Here is a 22,500-nt window from a genome sequence, read left to right as displayed (position 1 = left end):
GGAAAGAGAGAGACCAGACAGAGAGAGAAGGAGAGGGGGAGAGCTGAGAAAGAGGGAAATGATGGAAAGAGAGAGACCAGACAGAAAGAGATGGAGAGGGGGAGAGCTGAGAAAGAGGGAAATGATGGAAAGAGAGAGACCATACAGAAAGAGATGGAGAGGGGGAGAGCTGAGAAAGAGGGAAATGATGGAAAGAGAGAGACCAGAGAGAGAGATGGAGAGGGGGAGAGCTGAGAAAGAGGGAAATGATGGAAAGAGAGAGACCAGACAGAAAGAGATGGAGAGGGGGAGAGCTGAGAAAGAGGGAAATGATGGAAAGAGAGAGACCAGAGAGAGAGAGAGATGGAGAGGGGGAGAGCTGAGAAAGAGGGAAATGATGGAAAGAGAGAGACCAGAGAGAGAGAGATGGAGAGGGGGAGAGCTGAGAAAGAGGGAAATGATGGAAAGAGAGAGACCAGAGAGAGAGAGATGGAGAGGGGGAGAGCTGAGAAAGAGGGAAATGATGGAAAGAGAGAGACCAGAGAGAGAGATGGAGAGGGGGAGAGCTGAGAAAGAGGGAAATGATGGAAAGAGAGAGACCAGAGACAGAGAGATGGAGAGGGGGAGAGCTGAGAAAGAGGGAAATGATGGAAAGAGAGATACCAGACAGAGAGAGATGGAGAGGGGGAGAGCTGAGAAAGAGGGAAATGATGGAAAGAGAGAGACCAGACAGAGAGAGATGGAGAGGGGGAGAGCTGAGAAAGAGGGAAATGATGGAAAGAGAGAGACCAGACAGAAAGAGATGGAGAGGGGGAGAGCTGAGAAAGAGGGAAATGATGGAAAGAGAGAGACCAGACAGAAAGAGATGGAGAGGGGGAGAGCTGAGAAAGAGGGAAATGATGGAAAGAGAGAGACCAGAGAGAGAGAGATGGAGAGGGGGAGAGCTGAGAAAGAGGGAAATGATGGAAAGAGAGAGACCAGACAGAAAGAGATGGAGAGGGGGAGAGCTGAGAAAGAGGGAAATGATGGAAAGAGAGAGACCAGAGAGAGAGAGATGGAGAGGGGGAGAGCTGAGAAAGAGGGAAATGATGGAAAGAGAGAGACCAGAGAGAGCGAGATGGAGAGGGGGAGAGCTGAGAAAGAGGGAAATGATGGAAAGAGAGAGACCAGAGAGAGAGAGATGGAGAGGGGGAGAGCTGAGAAAGAGGGAAATGATGGAAAGAGAGAGACCAGAGAGAGAGATGGAGACGGGGAGAGCTGAGAAAGAGGGAAATGATGGAAAGAGAGAGACCAGAGAGAGAGAGATGGAGAGGGGGAGAGCTGAGAAAGAGGGAAATGGAAAGAGAGAGACCAGACAGAGAGAGAAGGAGAGGGGGAGAGCTGAGAAAGAGGGAAATGATGGAAAGAGAGAGACCAGACAGAAAGAGATGGAGAGGGGGAGAGCTGAGAAAGAGGGAAATGATGGAAAGAGAGAGACCAGACAGAAAGAGATGGAGAGGGGGAGAGCTGAGAAAGAGGGAAATGATGGAAAGAGAGAGACCAGAGAGAGAGAGATGGAGAGGGGGAGAGCTGAGAAAGAGGGAAATGATGGAAAGAGAGAGACCAGACAGAAAGAGATGGAGAGGGGGAGAGCTGAGAAAGAGGGAAATGATGGAAAGAGAGAGACCAGAGAGAGAGAGATGGAGAGGGGGAGAGCTGAGAAAGAGGGAAATGATGGAAAGAGAGATACCAGACAGAGAGAGATGGAGAGGGAGAGAGCTGAGAAAGAGGGAAATGATGGAAAGAGAGAGACCAGAGAGAGAGATGGAGAGGGGGAGAGCTGAGAAAGAGGGAAATGATGGAAAGAGAGAGACCAGAGAGAGAGAGATGGAGAGGGGGAGAGCTGAGAAAGAGGGAAATGATGGAAAGAGAGAGACCAGACAGAGAGAGATGGAGAGGGGGAGAGCTGAGAAAGAGGGAAATGATGGAAAGAGAGAGACCAGAGAGAGAGATGGAGAGGGGGAGAGCTGAGAAAGAGGGAAATGATGGAAAGAGAGAGACCAGAGAGAGAGAGATGGAGAGGGGGAGAGCTGAGAAAGAGGGAAATGATGGAAAGAGAGAGACCAGACAGAGAGAGATGGAGAGGGGGAGAGCTGAGAAAGAGGGAAATGATGGAAAGAGAGAGACCAGACAGAGAGAGATGGAGAGGGGGAGAGCTGAGAAAGAGGGAAATGATGGAAAGAGAGAGACCAGACAGAGAGATAAAGAGAGAGTTAGATAGAAAAAATAGATATATAAAGAGAGGGGTAAGAGAGTGAGAGTGGGGGCAGATATACAGGGAGAGACAGATTGAGAGAGATGAAGAGAGAAAAAGAAAGAGAGAAAGAGCGAGAGAAAAGCAATAAAGAGATAGAGAGTAAAAGCTATAAAGGTGAGGGTTAATATTGCTCAAACTGGCCCTTGTTTTTCTCATCACTCCGTCCTTTCAGTAAATCGCTCTCTGGACTCTGAGTGATTCGAATCCCTCGTGTCAAAAGGAGACTGAGAGAAAAAGAAATCCCCCCAGTTTGATCTCACCACAGAGGGCTTTCACAGGTGAGACCGGCGGCTGAAAGGTGGGGCAGTGAGATCAGAAAATATGAAAGGATTATATGTATTACATCACAGGCTCAAGAAGTGGGGGCAGTTTATCTGAAGGGTGGCTACACTGAGCCTTTATAACACAGTCATAAGCATGGCATAAAGCTTTTATCAACACATATTAGCACTGTATGTAAGTTAATAGTTTGTCTTTACTTCTGTCAAAAGAGCAGAAAATGACCGATAAACGTTAATACAAATCATCATTCAGCAAACTATTGAGTAGAAACGTCTGAGAAAACGAGTAACGACGACAGGACGGGTAATCGGTTAACCTGCTTGTTAGCTAACAAATTACCACAAACTATCTCTTCCTCTTCCTCTTCCTCTTCCTCTTCCTCTTCCTCTCGCTAACTTCTGCCAGGTGAACGCGTCGATCTCGCTCGCAGTTCGCTTCCTAATTCGGCGTCACTGTCGCAGCTTCGCGCTCACAGAGTCGATTTCGTTCTGGACGCGCCTCTCTAACCTCCTTCTTGTCTCTGACTCTGTGTCTTCTGCAAAATCGATCGAAAAGAGATTCTCTTCGCCTAGACGACTTTTCAGACACCTTAATAAGTTTCAACTGTACGGAAAAAAAATTTTTAGTGAAGTAAAAATAGGACCTTCCCTCTTTCAAGTGCACTTTAGAAGTGCTTGAAAGCAGAGACGGCAGGAGGTTCAGGTTCTCTATTGATCAGGGAAGTAAGTGATGATAAAAGAGCTGGGACAGGCATGTGCACACACACACACACACACACACACACATGTGCACAGCTGATCCACATAACCTAGATTTTTAAATAAATAAATAGATTAAAAAATAAATGTGGAAATCTCTGTGGAAATGCTTGGGGGGGTAAAAACTTTTGCAAACCACCCTACAGTATGAGCTGCGGTCAATACAAAGTGAATTAGGTTTACGTGATAAGAGAACCACTGCGTGTAGATGGCATATATACCCTGACGAGAGAAGATATAGAGCATGCGAGCAGGTTTTATAAGGATGGATAGGTTTTACGTTAAAGGACGCCAAAGCGACGGGGTTTTTAACCTCCACCTCCTGCTTCCGACTGTTCGAAGCGAAGCTGCATCTGTTCTTACAGAATCATCCAGTGTCCCGACAGCAAGTGTTCAGAATGTGTAGGACAAGTAGATCCTCCATGTGCCACGTTTTGCCGTCGTCTCTGTTTGCGTGCCTTTAATAATAAACCTTATTATCATTACGCTAATTTCTGTGTAAATATTAGCGCTTATTGTTTAAAAGTGTCAGCGCATGTTATCGCATCATTTCTTGAGCTGTTACGTGATTGGCTGATTAGATAATAGCATGAATGTTCCCGTGATCGTATGTCTATATATCCATCCATCCATTTACTGAAGCACTTATCCAACACAGGGTCTCATGAAACCTTGGATTTATTCCAGGAGACTCAGGGCACAAGACGGGGGACACCCTGGACGGGGGACACCCTGGACGGGGCACCAACCATCACAGGGTACAATCGTCTAGTGCTTGCTAGTATTACGAACAGTGTTCCTCTCCACTTTGAGTCTGGTTCCTCTCAAGTCTATTTATTTATATGAATTCGAATTTTAGGCTGTCATTCTATCATTCTATCATTCTAACATTTCTTTCTTTCTTTCTTTCTTTCTTTCCTTCTGTCTGTTTGTTTTTCTTTCTTTCTTTCCTTCTGTCTGTCTGTCTGTTTTTCTTTCTTTCTTTCTCTTTCTTTCTTTCTTTCTTTCTTTCTTTCTTTCTTTCTTTCTTTCTCTTTCTTTCTTTCTTTCTTTCTTTCTTTCTTTCTTTCTTTCCTTCTTTCTGTTTGTTTTTCTTTCTTTCTTTCGTTTGTTCTTTCTTTCTTTCCTTCTGTCTGTCTGTCTGTCTGTTTTTCTTTCTTTCTTTCTTTCTTTCTTTCTTTCTTTCTTTCTTTCTTTCTTTCTTTCTTTCTTTCTTTCTGTTTTTCCTTCTTTCTTTCTTTCTTTCTTTCTTTCTTTCTTTCTTTCTTTCTTTCTTTCTTTCTTTCTTTCTTTCTTTCTTTCCTTCTGTCTGTCTGTCTGTTTGTCTCTCTGTTTTTCTTTCTTTCTTTCTTTCTTTCTTTCTTTCTTTCTTTATTTTCTTTCTCCTCCTGAAAATCATACAAAATGAACCTTGTTGTTTGAATGATGCATTTGAATTCCTTTCATAAAGAAAAAGAAACTTTTTACAATTCCTCTAATGAGCCTGAATAATAATTTTAATAATTTTCTTGTCATGTATTTGAATCAAATTGAATTGAATTTGATCGTCAGTGTGTCGCTGTGGTGTAAGAGGAAAAGAGGAAAAGAGGAAAAGTCTCTATTTTGCTCTCGCAGCCAGTCACCGTAAAGCAAACAGTAAATATCATCAATCTAGCGTGAAATATATCTCTAATGATATCACATTTCCCATGAGCTCACTTAGCAAGGCATCAGGGAGCTGTTACAGTCCCTTTCCAAGTGATCGCTCCCTCCCTCCCTCCCTCCCTCTCTCCCTCCCTCCCTCCTTCGCTTCCTTCATCATTGTCTCCGTCTTTCTCTCTCACACTATACCCCTCTATCCCTCTCGCCCCTTTCTGGGATGATTCATAAAAGTGTAATGAAGGGATCTTTTTTTTTTAGCCACGCTGACGTTTGTCAACACACCTCCGTCACTTGGGCTCTCTGTCAGCCAGACATGGAGACGTGTTTACCCCTGAAAAGTGTGACTCAGACGCAGTTACAGGTAGACAGACAAAACAAAGCGATTGAAGATGCCAGGAGTCAGACATAACCAACAGAAACAAACACCGGGATCAAATAATAATGAGCTAAAAACTAACTGAGTGTAAATAACAACACGTCTTGGTTTTATTCCTCTCATCTCTTAACAACTTACGAACTATTACGATTTTTAACGTTAATCACACTTTTTTTTTTATCCATTTCTACTTACATCCTTTTATCACTAACATTATAGCAGCTATAAAGATCTTTACCAGCTTTTCTCTATTGAAACTAACATAATTAGCAAATAAGACATGGCTCAGTAAAGAGAACATATTTATTTATTTATTTATTTATTTAGCCGATATCATGAAGATGAGTGTTTGTTTCAAGCAAAAGTGTAATATCCAATGTAATATATGTCTGTCTGATAATGCTTCGTATCATTTTGAGAGCCGGCGGCAGATAATACATCACACACACACACACACACACACACACACACACGAATACATACACAATACACACACACACGAATACATACACATTGGATCAAGAGGCTGAATCTCAGTGATCAGCATCCTACCTCATGCCAATAACACCAACCAGTCAGGAAATTGCATTTCTCTTTCACTCTTTCTCTCGCACTCTTTCATCCCTCAGTGTCTCAGACAGTGGAGGAGGTGTGGCCTCTTTGATCTCACCACATAACCAGAAATTAATTTTTGTACATTTTCAAAAAGGGTGCCAATAATTTTGTAGTTTAGAATTCTGTGTTCTTATGGTGTTTCTGTCTTTTTCTCTCTGTCTCTGTCTCTCTCTCTCTCTCTCTCTCTCACACACACACACACACACACAGGTAATACCTAGCGGAGGAGTTGAGGGAAGGTATATTGCTTCCTGCCTCTGCTTCCAGCTGACACACATCATCTATAAACCTGCGTAATAAACTCATCCGTTTGAGAGCGAGTGGGCGGTCACTCCCATGCTGCACTGGGAGACGCAGAAAGCCCTCTGATTGGACGAGAGGATCCTGAGGGGCCAGGGATGAACAGCCCAAGGCCGCTTACCTGCTCACACTCTGTGGTCTTCTGGATGTCGGTGAGTGAGTGCACATTTAAATGCGTTTTCCTCTGCAAAACATTCTGGAGCTCACTCTCCTGAGGACAAACACACACACACACACACACACACACACACAGATTCTCAATTATTCCTACAAAAGATTTAGGCTTTTTTGGATGAATAAAGTATGTGTGTGTGTGTGTGTGTGTGTGTGTGTGTGTGTGTGTGTGTGTTAGAGAAATGAAATGAAAGGAAGGGGAGAAAAAGGAAAGGAATAGAAAGGAAAGGAAATGAATGGGAAAGAAAGGGGAGAGAAAGGGAATGAAAAGGAAACAAAAGAGAGAAGAGATGAGAAGAGATGAGAAGAGAAGAGAAGAGAAGAGAAGAGAAGAGAAGAGAAGAGAAGAGAAGAGAAGGGGGAAGGGAAGAGAAGAGAAGAGAAGAGAAGAGAAGAGAAGAGAAGAGAAGAGAAGAGAAGAGATGGGAAGGGAAGAGAAGAGAAGAGAAGAGAAGAGAAGAGAAGAGAAGAGAAGAGAAGAGAAGAGAAGAGAAGAGAAGAGAAAGGAAGGGAAGGGAAGAGAAAGGAAGGGAAGAGAAGAGAAAGGAAGAGAAGAGAAAGGAAGGGAAGGGAAGGGAAGAGAAGAGAAGAGAAGAGAAGAGAAGAGAAGAGATAATCATGACACATTTCACATGTATGTATCATTTGCATTTGAAAATCACACTCTGTGCCTTTAATAGCTCTGTGTAATTAGCATAACATCCCAAATCACAGGATAAGACTAAAAGGGTATAGACAGGATAAGACTCTCTCTCTCTCTCTCTCTCTCTCTCTCTCTCTCTCAGCATGGATGGAGAGATTAAGCAGTGTTCCTTATTGCGGAGAGAAACTTAATTACACTCTATCAACATCCAGAGGGCACGTCTGTAACACCACTTAAACCCCGACAGCCGCCGCTCTTCAGCTCCAGACCACGAGCAGTCATGAGCCTGTAATATATAGACGAAGTCTGTAGATTTAATTAACGTCCTCTTATTGAACAGCGTCACTAGACTGACACATCCACACTCAGGCACGACCACTGTGATGTGGGTTTGTTTAACGAGCATGTGGAAAAGCTCTAACACTGGCATGACCACGCTGTAGAATTCCTGTGCAAGAAACCTCAGAACAGTGACCATGAACTCCAGCTGACTTCTGAGCCAATCAGTGGAGGAGTGTGATAAACCTGACAGGAAGTCCCTGAAGACACTGCTGGCTTTTCTACCTGACAGGACCGGGGCTGTTAATAAAGCGAGCTCAGGTGCAAACAAGTATTAGGAATGGAACGAATCACAGGTCTCGATGATCTGTTGGTATGTGATTCACTGTTTCACTGATAAACTGGAAATAAAGTTCATGTACAACCTGAGGATTGTTCAGGAAAGTTTCCAAAGGTCCAAAAAAAAAAAAAAAAGTATGAGGAAACGAAATGAAAGGTATGGAGGAAACGGAAGGAAAAAAAGACAGGAAAAATAGAAATGTAAAAAAAAAAAAAAAGGAAAGGAATCGAGAGGAAAAGCAAAGAAAAATTAATTTAAAGAAAGAAAGAAAGAAAGAAAGAAAGAAAGTGAAAGGAATGCGAGAAGAAATGGAAGGAAAGAAAAAAGAAATGTAATAAAAAATCGAGAAGAAAAGAAAGGGATGAAAAAAGGAAAGGAAATAAAGAAAAAAAAATAATTGAAAGAAAGAAAGAAAGAAAGAAAGAAAGAAAGAAAGAAAGAAAGAAAGAAAGAAAGAAAGAAAGAAAGAAAGTGAAAGGAATGCGAGAAGAAATGGAAGGAAAGAAAAAAAGAAATGTAATAAAAAAGGAAAGGAACTGAGAGGAAAATTAAGGGATGGGAAAGGGGAAAGGAAATAAAGAAAAGAAAAAAAAGAATGTTATAAAGGAAAGAAAGAAAGAAAGAAAGAAAGAAAGAAAGAAAGAAAGAAAAAAAGAAAGAAAAAAAGAAAGAAAGAAAGAAGAGGAATGGGAAGGGAGAAAAAGAAAAGAAACTAATTCAAATAATTAAAAAAAGTTGAAAAAAAAAATTCTAAATTTTAGCAAATCAAAATGAATCCAAGTTCAAGATAATAGCATTAAACACAAGATGTCGTCATGTAAACTAAACTAACTGTTCATCTGATCACGATGACTGAATGTTACGTTCATTTCACCTGCGTAACGCGCAACACCGACTTTAACGCACAACGTACAATAGTGTAACGACCTCTGCCATGCTAGCTAGCGACCTAAACGCAGCACTGTACTGTTAATAGCCATTAGCCAGCTAAGGTAATTGATGCATCTGACGTCAGTAGACACCCGAGTTCACTAACCACCTAGCTAAAATTAGCCTAGTGTATTATGTAACATTATAAGCTAGCAAGCGACGTGAATTAGATTAGTGGGGAATTAAGTTAGCTACAGTCAGAGGAATTTCTCTCTACACGTCTACTCGGTTGTGATTAGATGCAGGAGAAATGAAAGGAGACACGTTCACCAAAACAAGGATGACCAAGCAACCAGGAAAGAGAAAAGACGCAAACAGAACACACACACACACACACACACACACACACACAAATATGCCACTTTCATACATACACACAGTGCAGAGTCTCATAAACGCTCTGCAGTCACTATTCCCTGCAGTCAATTCCAATCTGTCCTGCACTAAGCCATGATTGCATTGGCATCCCACTCGCACTGCATCGATCCAGAATTACGCCGAACGCACGATAGACTGAGAGTCGGACTCTGGGACTCTGAGTCAGAGAGTGAGAGAGAGAGAGAGAGAGAGAGAGAGAGAGAGAGGAAGATGGCAATAGGGTGATAAGATGTGAGGAGAACAGAGATAAGGATGAAGAACTCTTCGAGACAGGACGAGAGACAGAGCAATGTGTTTCTTTCTAATCCTAAATGAAACGAACGGCACTGAATGAGGGGAGAAATAAAAGAGATTTCTATACAGTAATATTCCAGGGCTCTCGTGCGCCTTCATCCGTTTTTTATGAGATCGCGATCCGAGTGATTTGCTGCTGTACTACTGCAACAGGAAACGAATCGACGGCGCTCATCACGGTCGAGACCCGAACGCAACACGACACGGTGTTCATGACTCACTCTGGGATAAACACTGATATGCTGCTGTACTGTATATAGCGAGTTTTGTCTTGTCTAGGCTCGGTACATCTCACCACGCTTCTCCTCCAACTCCATACCAGGGTGTATTACTTTAAGCGGAAGCCATGGGTCGGTGGAACCCGTCCAATCAGAGTGCAGGATAAATGGATGACGGGTGCTTCCTGGAAATCAATGCATCTGACCTTTGAGTGGAGACAATCTGCTCTGTTCGGCGCTCGCAAATCTTTCTTTTTCTCCTCTCTCGCTCCTCATTCGCTCCGAGATTCCCGCCTCGGGTGGCTTTCAGCCAATCAGAACGTCTTGTTTCAGAGGTGGACGAGCCTCATGGCTTGAGTCAAATGCTCAGTTGTTGCTGCTGGACTCTGATTTTATGAGCCCTGCTGTATAAACAAGCACTAAGGCTGCATTTTACTGCACCACGCAGATGGTTTTTCTGCCTAACCGGAGATAAGGCTGCGTACATGCTGTGATCGCTGAGCTTGACCGCAAACCGCTTTAATTAGCGCTGCGTCTATCACGCTCAACAGTCAAACCAGAGAACTTAGTCAGGCTTAGTAACAACTGACACCAAAGAACAGGAAGGAGGAGACGTCGCTGACGGGACAGATGCCAGAGAGCAGAAAAAGGCTGTGAATTGTGTTTTAGAGGCAGACCGAGACTCTGCTGACATCAGCTCCACATTCCATTTCTTTCGCTTTTTGCTGGAAATCTTCTTTGAAGATCTTACGAAACATCCTCAAGCCTGACAGCTTCCTGTTTTATGTGACGTTCTTCCTTTTCCATTTTACACCGAAGAGCCTGTTTACTGGCTTTCTAAAGTTCTTTTTTTTTTTTTTTTTTACTGTGTTTTATATTTGTTGTACAATTTAGAATTTATGACCAGTTATTTAATTTGTGAAATTGTAAAATTTATATTAAATATTTTTTCTTAAAATCTTTTGTTTGTTTTGTTTTCTTTAGAACAACTTTTCCCTTTTTTAACCAAATCATTATTACTATTTGATATGTATTTTAATAATTACTTATTCTAAGCATTATTACCTTATAGAATTTGTATCAAATTTTTTCTATTATTTATTTATTTATTATTCATTCGTTCATTCATTCATTCATTCATTCATCTTCTACCGCTTATCCGAACTACCTCGGGTCACGGGGAGCCTGTGCCTATCTCAGGCGTCATCGGGCATCAAGGCAGGATACACCCTGGACGGAGTGCCAACCCATCACAGGGCACACACACACACTCATTCATTCACGCAATCACACACTAGGGACAATTTTCCAGAGATGCCAATCAACCTACCATGCATGTCTTTGGACCGGGGGAGGAAACCGGAGTACCCGGAGGAAACCCCCGAGGCACGGGGAGAACATGCAAACTCCACACACACAAGGCGGAGGCGGGAATCGAACCCCCAACCCTGGAGGTGTGAGGCGAACGTGCTAACCACTAAGCCACCGTGACCCCTTTATTATTGTTATTATTATTGTTATTATTATTATTATTATTATTGCTACATTTTTGGATTATTATTTTTCTGTATTATTTTTCTGTTTTTTTAAGAAACACAAGCAAACGCTTGTGTTTCTTAAACAAACATTGATTGATATTTCCTGTATTTCCTGTCATTGCCTCACTTTCCTCAGGCTTCAGAAGCTTTTCCTCAACTTTCCTAAGCTTAAAATAAAACCAGCATTTTACTCTTGGTTCTAGCCCTTGATTATCTTGGTTAGGCATGAAAAGCTTCTAAGGTTCTTACTAAACATCCTCAGTTTTGAGAACCTCTTCCTCAACTTGCTCATTCTCAAGAAGTGCTTCCTCATCCTCCTCAGACTTGAAAAGATCTTCGTCATATTTTCACTCTTAAGAGGCTTCTCCTCAACTTCCACAGGCCTGAGCGACACTTCTTTAACTTTGCTACCGTAGTCCTGAGCAGCTCTTCCTGAACTTCCTCGGTTTTGAGAACATCTTCCTCAACTCCCTTAGCTCTGAGAACATCTTGTGAAGCTCTTTTTCAGCTTCCTCAGGATTAGAAAGCTCTTCCTCAACTTTGTCAGCCTTCGATCAGATTCCCTGCTCGTGATTTTAACCTTTTTTCCATTACAACAGTCTTGATAACTCATCTTTAACTGTGATGCTTTTCCAAGATCTTCAAGTACACAACACATTTTTGACTTTGTCTTCATTGCCTTCGCTTCTTCTCTCTATAAGACATTGTTACCTCAGGATGTGAACAATTCATATTTCATGAGATGTGGTGTGTGCACTAGTGTTTATCCAGATATGTGACTGACTAAAGGAAAACCCAGGGGGTTGCTTTCGTGGTTTTGGATCTATTGCAGTGGTTCTGGTGGCTTGTGGTGGCTCATCTTTCTAAATCGTTTTATATTTGTTTTGTTTTTTTTCTTTAATCCGTTCCCCGCCTGTACGAAGGTGTATGAACAACTAAGCGTCTGTGGGCGTACATCTGTGTGTGGTTAAGTTCAGCGGCTTTGCAGCCATTACTGCGAGAATGCCACCGCCTGTGGTTTCAGTACAGAATCCCAACGGAGAGCAACAGTTATACTTCTGACTCCCACTGAGTTACCTTCCTCCTACACACACACACACACACACACTCAAAACCAATTTTTACACGGCTCAACGTGATAATTGCATTAACATATGCACACTGGCTGCAGGACAGAAATCCAATTTTAACGCCACAAAACTGTGGCGCTGACTCTGTGTCCGCCTCGTCCTGATTATATAAATCATGCAAAGGAAAGCGTTTACACACACTGGAGCTGCTGAAGGAACAGACGACGGCACCACAGACACTAGGCAGTCATAAGCTTTAAAGCTCATGTCATAGAATTTTATTTTGATTTACTTGTTAATCATCGCAGTCACGTGTTGTGCAGTGTATTGTGTTGCGTAACACACACACACACACACACACACACACACACATATACACTACTGCTATCACAGCCCTACATAGATCACAATACTGTGATATGATTTCATTACATACATAATATCACATATACAGCTTTTTTTAACAGTATTTTAATGTCAAGTACAAATAAACAGTTCTGATTAAAGCTGGGCAATCTATCCATCCATCTATCTATCTATCTATCCATCCAACCATCCATTTATACATTCATCTATCTTTCCATTCATCCATCCATACACCCTTCCATCCATTCATCCAACCATCTATTCATACATTCATCTATCCTTCTATCTATCCATCTATCCATCCATCGACCCATCATTCCTTCTATCCATCCATATATACATCCATCCATTCACCCACCAACTCATCTATTCATATATTCATACACCATCATCCATCCAACCATCTATTCATACATTCACATATCCTTCTATTCAACCACCCATCCATTTATCAAACCATCCATTTATACATTCATCTATCTTTCCATCCAGCCATCCATCCATCCATCCATCCATCCATCTATTCATACATTCATCTATCCTTCTATCTATCTATCCATCCATCCATCCATTCATTGACCCATCAATCCTTCTATCCATCCATATATACATCCAACCATTTATACATTCATCTATCTTTATATCCACCCATCCATCCACCCAACCAACCATCTATTCATACATTCACCTATCCTTCTATTCAGCCACCCATCCATTTATACATTCATCTATCTTTCCATCCATCCATCCATCCATCCATCCATCCATCCATACATTCATCTATCCTTCTATCTATCAATCCATCCATCCATCCATTGACCCATCAATCCTTCTATCCATCCATATATACATCCATCCATTTATACATTCAACTATCTTTCCATCCATCCATCCAACCATCCATCCATCCATCCATCCATTTATATATCCTTCTATCCATATATCTATCCATCCATCCACCCATTCATCCATCCATTGATCCAAACACACATCCATACATACATACATGCAGCCAGCCACCCATTCGCCCAATCATCCATCTATCCATACATTTAGACTGGATTAGATTGGACTGGAGACTCCGTCCAAAAATGCTTAAGATAAATAGTAACTCTACTTAGTGATTGGCCTCGTCATCATGAGGGATGTGATAGCTCAGTGGTTAAGGTGTTCGACTACTGATCGGAAGGTCATTGGTTCGAATCCTAGGTCCACCAAGTCGCCACTGCAGGGCCCCTGAGCAAGGCCCTTAACCCTCGATTGCTCAGGTGTATAAACTGAAATAAAAATGTAAGTCACTCTGGATAAGAGTGTCTGCTAAATGTAAATGATTATTTTCCTTTAACAGCATGCAGCTAAATGATTTATGCCTTACAAAATATAGCCAGAAGTGTACTTTAGAGAAAATGACTGTTTGTTTGTGTGTTTGTGTGTGTGTGTGTGTGTGTGTGTGTGTGTGCGTCCTGATTCTTGCCACTTAGATTGGTATGGGTAACTCTACCGTTGGTCTTGCATGTTGTTATTTAACCGTATTATATATTTATCACATGTGGAACATGCAGAAGGTATAAAACCCAAAACAACACACAATATGGAGGATAAAATTTAGTTAAGGACCAAATGTTTGCCCGTCCATCCACAACCCTCCGATTTTCTTTTCCAAATAAAGAGAAGACTACGCCACATCATTTAGTGATGATGAGTCTCTCCACATACCTCCACCTCCCACCCTCTCATCTGCCCCCGTATCCCTTCTGCCTCTCTCACACTGCTGCTCCTTTGCTTTGCTATGACAGCACCCCCGCGAGGCAGAGAGCCATTTGTGGTGTGTAGGGAGGACGGAGACAAAAAGACAGAGGGCGAGCCTGAGGGATCCAGAAGTGTTTGTGTTTCAGTGTTTTATACAGAGAATATATTCAGGACTTAAAGCAGTGATGAACAGAATCCCACTTTCTGCCATGTAGTGCTAGAATGCTGAATATTCCCATAACATTTCAGCTGTGTTTGGAAGAAAGTTCATCTACTTATCCACACATCCGTCCATTCATCTGCCTATGTATATACCTTATCAATTCGCCCAACTATCCATCCATCCATTCATCCATCCATCCATCCATCCATCTATCCTGACATCATCCATCCCTCCATTTCTATAACTCTTCATCCATCCATCCATCCATCCATCCATTCATCTGCCTATGTATATACCTTATCAATTCGCCCAACTATCCATCCATCCATCCATCCATCCATCCATGCATCTATCCTGACATCATCCATCCCTCCATTTATATAACTCTTCATCCATCCATCCATCCATTCATCTGCCTATGTATATACCTTATCAATTCGCCCAACTATCCATCCATCCATCCATCCATCCATCCATCTATCCTGACATCATCCATCCCTCCATTTATATAACTCTTCATCCATCCATCCATCCATCCATCCATCCATCCATTCATCTGCCTATGTATATACCTTATCAATTCGCCCAACTATCCATCCATCCATCCATCCATCCATCCATCCATCTATCCTGACATCATCCATCCCTCCATTTATATAACTCTTCATCCATCCATCCATCCATCCATTCATCTGCCTATGTATATACCTTATCAATTCGCCCAACTATCCATCCATCCATCCATCCATCCATCTATCCTGACATCATCCATCCCTCCATTTATATAACTCTTCATCCATCCATCCATCCATCCATCCATTCATATATACAGTACATCTATCCATTTATTCAACTATCCAACCATTCATCTACCCATATACCCATCCATTAATTTATCCATTTATCCCTCCATCTATTTATCCATCTACATATCTGTAGCATCCATTCATATAACCATCCACTCCTCTATCTACCCATTCATCTATCCATACAACTATCCCCTCATTTATCTACCCATTCAATCTTCCAGCCAATCATCTACCCATCCACCCATTCGCCAGTCCAATTGTATACTCACATACCCAGCCAAATACCAATCCATCTACCCATCCGTTGATCCATCTACCTATCCATCCATCCTCATCGATTTTCCCATCTATCCAATTCACCTATACATTCTTCAATTTATTCATCTACCCAACCATCTACCCATATATGTATTCATTCACCCAACCTATCCATCCAACCACTGATACATCTATCCATCCGTTCATTTATCCATCTACCTATTCATCTATCGTTCCTACAACCATCCACCCGTCTATCTATTCTTTCATCCGATTTATCCAACCGTCCGTGACTTTATTTATCTATCCACTACACCACCAATCAATCAACCAATCCATCCTTCCTCCATCCATCCATCCATCCATCCATCCATCCATCCATTCAGTCATCCATCCGGTCAGATTTTCAGGTTTTGTCAGGATTCTGACAAGAAACAAAACAGGCTACAATATGACCAACCTAAAGCTTTTCTTTTCCTTCAAACCTGTAAGAGTATTTGAAAACATTCTCATTAATTGTTTATAGTCCTATAGCTTCCGATCCAGGGGGCACGGTGGCTTAGTGGTTAGCACGTTCGCCTCACACCTCCAGGGTTGGGGGTTCGATTCCCGCCTCCGCCTTGTGTGTGTGGAGTTTGCATGTTCTCCCCGTGCCTCAGGGGTTTCCTCCGGGTACTCCGGTTTCCTCCCCCGGTCCAAAGACATGCATGGTAGGTTGATTGGCATCTCTGGGAAATTGTCCGTATTGTGTGAGTGCGTGAGTGAATGAGAGTGTGTGTGTGTGTGCCCTGCGATGGGTTGGCACTCCGTCCAGTGTGTATCCTGCCTTGATGCCCGATGACGCCTGAGATAGGCACAGGCTCCCCGTGACCCGAGGTAGTTCGGATAAGCGGTAGAAAATGAGTGAGTGAGAGTGAGCTTGTGATCCATGATCAAAGAAGAGAGCGACTGTTTATTTCCCCGGTGTGCAGGCAACAAAGGAATAACGCTGTTGTCGCTTCAACATTCGAGAACTTTATTGACACTTCTGTAGGGAACGGTTCCCTAAAGAGCCCTGAATACGACACTCCTGTCTGTAAGTGTGACTGGGAAGTGAAGAGATTTCATTTCACAAGCTCTTACCAAGGTTTGACATGACTGGCTCTTTTTCTTCACCTCCTCTTCAAGAACGCCACGCTCGTTTCTCTTCTTGCCGATCTCCGTCTCCTGAGTGAACGCACACACACGTACACACACAGAGGAAAATAAGATGCAAGACGATTCTTCACGCATTTGCATCCAGAGTAAAAACACTGACAAACGGAGCACTGAGTTACGCAACCTTCTCAGATTTAACATTGTTATGGAACGAGAATTCACAAAGACTCTCCTGCTAATATAAAATATCTGGTGAGGTTTTTTTTCTTTTTCATTTAAGCCTAGACCGACCATGTTACATCTCCAATTATGCCAGGATTTCCTTAAGTTAGGGAATTTTCAGAATCTTTCTCCAGTCCTTTATTTATTTATTTATTTATTTATTTTTTTTAAAAGGGATTTTAATTGATATTTTCTATTCTAAACTTTCTCGGTTTTCATGCCCTAATTCCGGAGCTCTTCTTTTGCCTTACATTTCATATTTGAGGTCTTTCACAATCCTTCCGTGTTTTTTTTTTTTTCCTTTACATTTTTGGGTGTGTATTTTTTCCCAATTTTGATGGATTTTTGATTAATTTTTTTCTCTTTCTTTGCCAATTTTAAAACTAAAAATATCTTTCCCCTTTAAAAAAATTAACCGGAATTAAATCTTATTTATTTATTTAAAAACAATATTAACTTTATTTATAATATCAGATGTATTTACTTGTATTTTTTTTTAATGATTACTTTCATTCATTCATTCATTTTCTACCGCTTATCCGAACTACCTCGGGTCACGGGGAGCCTGTTCCGATCTCAGGCGTCATCGAGCATCAAGGCAGGATACACCCTGGACGGAGTGCCAACCCATCACAGGGCACACACACACTCTCATTCACTCACACAATCACACACTACGGACAATTTTCCAGAGATGCCAATCAACCTACCATGCATGTCTTTGGACCGGGGGAGGAAACCGGAGTACCCGGAGGAAACCCCCGAGGCACGGGGAGAACATGCAAACTCCACACACACAAGGTGGAGGTGGGAATCGAACCCCCAACCCTGGAGGTGTGAGGTGAACGTGCTAACCACTAAGCCACCGTGCCCCCCTTAATGATTACTTGTTTTATTTTATTTTGGTCTTTTCCGACTCTTTTAGGTTTTAGGTATCTGTCCTAAAAAACACATTTTTCCCCTTTCACATTCTTTCACATATCAGGGTATTTCCCTCTCTCTCTCTCTCTCAGCACTTGTTCTCGACCACGTGGAGCTGAAATGATCCGTGTCGTGTCTTCATGTCAGCACCGGCTCTCTAAGCCCTCACAAGACTGATGAGTCTCCAGCGCTAATGTCACTCACTAATTACTAATGTCCTATTATGGGACACGCAAGCACACACACATACACACATCAATTTTCCAACCCTCTAACCACAACACCGTTCCACAGCTAGCGGTTTCCGCCGGAGTCTCTGGAGAGCCAGGTAAAGCCTATGAGTATGTGTGTGTGTGTAGGAGTGTGTGTAGGAGGCTACAGATGGCGTTCTGTCCTTGTAATGGCAGATACAGTCCCACAGACACAGATGCACTCGCACAGAATGTAAAATAAACAGCACGCATACGGATCAGAGGACGAAGTCATCCTGTCGGCGGAAACGTGTGAAGGACTGCGCATTCCTCCAACCTCTCGAGCACCGACTCAAACACACACCCTGATGTTCTGCCAAGTCACACAAAATGCATTGAAAGAACACGTAAACTTCTTCGTCTTTGTTAGATTTACTAGCAATCGTGTACTGTTTCTTTAAGGCCGGTCCTCACATTTAGGCCTCTAGCGCACGTGTGTATTGTTTTACTCGGGATTTATGGTATAGAGTATGAGCAACTGTAGAGCCGTAAAGCTGTGGTGTGCTTTAGCGACGGTGTAGTGTTCATTTTCTCGGTTGTGGATGCCGATGTTAATGTTAAATGGCCGCCCTGGTGCAGTGGGTTGTTTGTGACATGCAGTTAATCCCGTGATGAATATTTAACTCTCGCATGCTCCGCTCGAGTCTCCCGGCGGCCGTTTGTCTTCGAGCAAAGCGATGCTGTTCGGTTAACGCCCCGAGAGCCTGCGCGAGAGACAGGCCAAGCTCGACAGGTCACGGTGCTTCCATACATCATGACCGGCTGCGATCAAAGTGAGAGAGAGACTTGGAGGAATTACAGCCTTTACAGCATAACCGGTTTCATCCAGACGGGCTACTTTTACTCTTTTGAGATTTAAGTGACGTTCTATTCCGATTTAAAGGTGGCATCATCATGCATCACCTTCTGCTGCTCTCATAAATCAGTGATGATCTATGGTTTCATAATAGAATGCTGCGATGATATCGTACACCCTGATGATTAAATGGTCGGCGGTTATCGTGTGGAAATTTAATAGCGCTAATTTAATATGCCTAGAGCACAGTCTGCTTCTGACAGAGCGTCGTCCTAGCAACCGACGCCGTCGAGCTGACCAGGCTGAACTGTCTATTTAGTGCAGACAACAGAGGCTTCGGTGCTAAAAGCCGGATCGCTGACACTGGGAGCATCACACAAACCGACACAGTGCTCTCTTCCTGTCGTGTGTGTGTGTATGTCTGTATGTCTATGTGTGTGTATGTCTGTATGTGTGTGTGTTTGTGTGTGTATGTCTGTATGTTTGTGTGTGTGTGTGTGTGTGTGTATGTCTGTATGTCTTTGCGTGTGTGTGTATGTGTGTGTGTCTGTGTATGTGTGTGTATGTCTGTATGTCTGTGTGTGTGTGTGTATGTGTGTATGTATGTATGTATGTATGTCTGTGTGTGTGTGTGTGTCTGTGTGTGTGTGTATTTCTGTATGTCTGTGTGAGTGGGTGTCTGTGTGTGTGTATGTGTGTGTATGTCTTTATGTCTGTGTGTGTGTGTGTGTGTGTGTGTATGTGTGTATGTATGTATGTCTGTGTGTGTGTGTGTCTGTGTGTGTATGTCTGTATGTCTGTGTGTGTGTATGTGTGTGTTTGTCTGTATGTCTGTGTTTGTGTGTGTGTGTGTATGTCTGTATGTCTGTGTGTGTGTGTCTGTGTATGTGTGTGTATGTCTGTATGTCTGTATGTCTCTGTGTGTGTGTCTGTGTGTGTGTATGTCTGTATGTCTGTATGTCTGTGTGTGTGTCTGTGTGTGTGTATGTGTGTATGTCTGTATGTCTGTGTGTGTGTGTATGTCTGTATGTCTCTGTGTGTGTGTGTGTGTGTGTGTATGTGTGTATGTCTGTACTGTACAGTACAGTATGTCTGTGTGTGTGTGTGTGTGTGTCTGTGTGTGTATGTGTGTATGTCTGTATGTCTGTGTGTGTGTATGTGTGTATGTGTGTACTGTATGTGTGTATGTCTGTGTGTGTGTGTGTCAGGGAGGAAATCACTTCAAACAACAAATATGCTCACTGAGCTGAGGGGAATTCATTCAGATATTAAAACACACACACACACACACACACACACACACACACACACACACACACACACACACAGTGTGTATGTCAAGTATCAGAGGACTCTTTACACCCGAGCAGAAAAGATAAGCTACAATAGCAGAAGAATCTCCTGTGAGCCAAGAACAGGAATCTGAGGCTACTTTAGGAGCAGACAGGAAAATCCGGACAGCTGAAGACTAATAGAGCGTCACACACTCGTCTGTTTTTACCTTTATAACCAGCTTTGTGATTCAGACCTCACTGCAGTCTAACAGCAAATACAGAATACAGAAAGCCTGCATGCATGTGTACACGTCTATAAGTCTATAATGTAACACCTCTATATATTCTTTCCTTCGTTCAAGAATGCAGCGAAATCTGATCACATGACTAATGAGTTTGTAAAGATGCTGAGATTTATCATTATACTGTAAACCTGATCTGTTTTGTGTAGCCTGTGTATCGGCTTTCGTGCTGACGCTCATGTAGTGAACGGTGAAGTGTTAAAGTCCATCCCTGACACTGACTAATCCCAATCCCTCAGAGATCAGTGGAAGAGGCTGGGAATTACATAACATTAGAGCTGTGTGTGTGTGTGTGTGTGTGTGTGAGTGTGAGTGTGAGAGAGAAAGTGATAGATGCCAGGCCTACTGTTTACACACATACAGTATGTGCAGTGCTGTGACGTGAACCTCGCACATCCCAAAGAGCCCCCACAGCTAACAGAAGCACAAAAACAAACAAAAACGAGAGGGATAAAGAAAAAGAGAGAAAGGAGAAAGGATTTACCTTCTAAGCTCCTCTGATTAGCAGGTTATTATGCGGTTGATCCCTTTTTTTTTTTTTATAAAGCGTTCTGTAATTCATTATGCGTGTGCAACGTCACACACACACGCAGATTTTCCCCATGAGCCATCATTGTCTAAAACACACAAGACATAAGAGACGTCTCTGACTCATCCCCGGCGTTGTGTTAACACTTCACTTTACACACACACACACACACACACATGCTCAAACACACAAACACTTGCACACATACACACCCATGCATGCAAACACACACACACACTTGATTTCTATGACTGGCACCAAAGGATTCTACTATGTTTCGTTCCCACACACACACAATGTTTCATTTATTTTATTAACCGTGTCAATTACATACAAGGTTCCTTTGGTACAAATGAAAATTGTGTGGCTGATTAATAAAAATCGTGAAATGACACAAACCCATCGTGGCTCTCTGTGAAACTCGACAGGTTGCAAGCCACCTGTGTAGCTGTATATATGGTGGTGTGGTGATTCCACTGGATCTCTACTTCCTCTGGGACAAAATGAGGGCAAGATGAGGACTTTATACAGACTTTAATGTACTATTTAAAAAAAAAAGATTTTTTTTCGTGGATTAACTGCTGTGCTGAGTAAGATGGTGGATTTTTTCTTTCCTAATAAAATCCACTTAAGAATAAAGAAATAAATTTGATCAGATTGTTTTTTTTGTTTTTTTTTTGTCAACAGGATTAGGAACATCAGAGGGACAGCTCATGTTGGACGTTTGGGGGACAAAGTTACTGTAGGGAGGACACATTAAGATGGTTTGGACATGTTCAGAGGAGGGAGACTAGTGAGTATATTGGTAGGAGAATGTTGGACATGGAGCTGCCAGGCAGGAGGCAAAGAGGAGGTATATGGATGTAATTAATGAGGATATGAAGCTAGAGGTGCAAGTGTTGAGGATGCAGAAGATAGGGAGAGGTGGAGAGAGATGATTCACTGTGGCGACCCCTGAAGGGAAAAGCCGAAAGAAGAAGAAGAAGGAGACACTCTTGGTTTTTGTTTGTGTGTGTGTGTGTGTGTGTGTGTGTGTATGTCTGTGTGTGTGTATGTGTGTGTGTGTCTGTGTGTGTGCGTATGAGTGTATGTCTGTATGTCTGTGTGTGTGTGTCTGTGTGTGTGTGTGTGTGTGTTTGTGTGTGTATGTCTGTATGTCTGTGTGTGTGTGTGTGTGTGTGTGTGTATGTGTGTGTATGTCTGTATGTCTGTATGTCTGTGTGTGTGTGTGTGTGTGTGTGTGTGTATGTGTGTGTATGTCTGTATGTCTGTGTGTGTGTGTCTGTGTATGTGTGTGTATGTCTGTATGTCTGTATGTCTCTGTGTGTGTGTCTGTGTGTGTGTGTGTATGTGTGTGTATGTCTGTACTGTATGTCTGTGTGTGTGTGTCTGTGTATGTGTGTGTATGTCTGTATGTCTGTATGTCTCTGTGTGTGTCTGTGTGTGTGTGTATGTGTGTATGTATGTCTGTGTGTCCGTGTGTGTGTGTGTGTCTCTGTGATTTGCTGTGGCGACCCCTGAAGGGAAAAGCCGAAAGAAGAAGAAGAAGGAGACACTCTTGGTTTTTGTTTGTAGATAATTTTAACCAATATATAATTAGTCTGTTTTATTT

General features: G+C 42.4%; 1 protein-coding gene across 2 annotated transcripts in view; it reads right to left on the bottom strand.

The window, feature by feature from the left end:
* rimbp2b (RIMS binding protein 2b) overlaps positions 1 to 22,500 on the bottom strand; it is a 103,070-nt gene that overhangs the window by 43,447 nt on the left and 37,123 nt on the right. For both annotated transcript variants that reach the window (XM_060881472.1, XM_060881471.1), the window contains 2 exons: positions 16,579 to 16,662; positions 6,369 to 6,458 (listed from right to left, as the gene is read on the bottom strand). The gene's annotated coding sequence lies outside the window, so the exon portion shown is untranslated. The remainder of the gene's footprint in view (positions 1 to 6,368; positions 6,459 to 16,578; positions 16,663 to 22,500) is intronic.

The sequence above is a fragment of the Tachysurus vachellii genome, chromosome 11, assembly GCF_030014155.1.
Source record: "Tachysurus vachellii isolate PV-2020 chromosome 11, HZAU_Pvac_v1, whole genome shotgun sequence".
NCBI lineage: Eukaryota > Metazoa > Chordata > Actinopteri > Siluriformes > Bagridae > Tachysurus > Tachysurus vachellii.
Note: the sequence above shows the minus strand (reverse complement) of the source record. Positions and strands in the feature narration are given on the sequence as shown.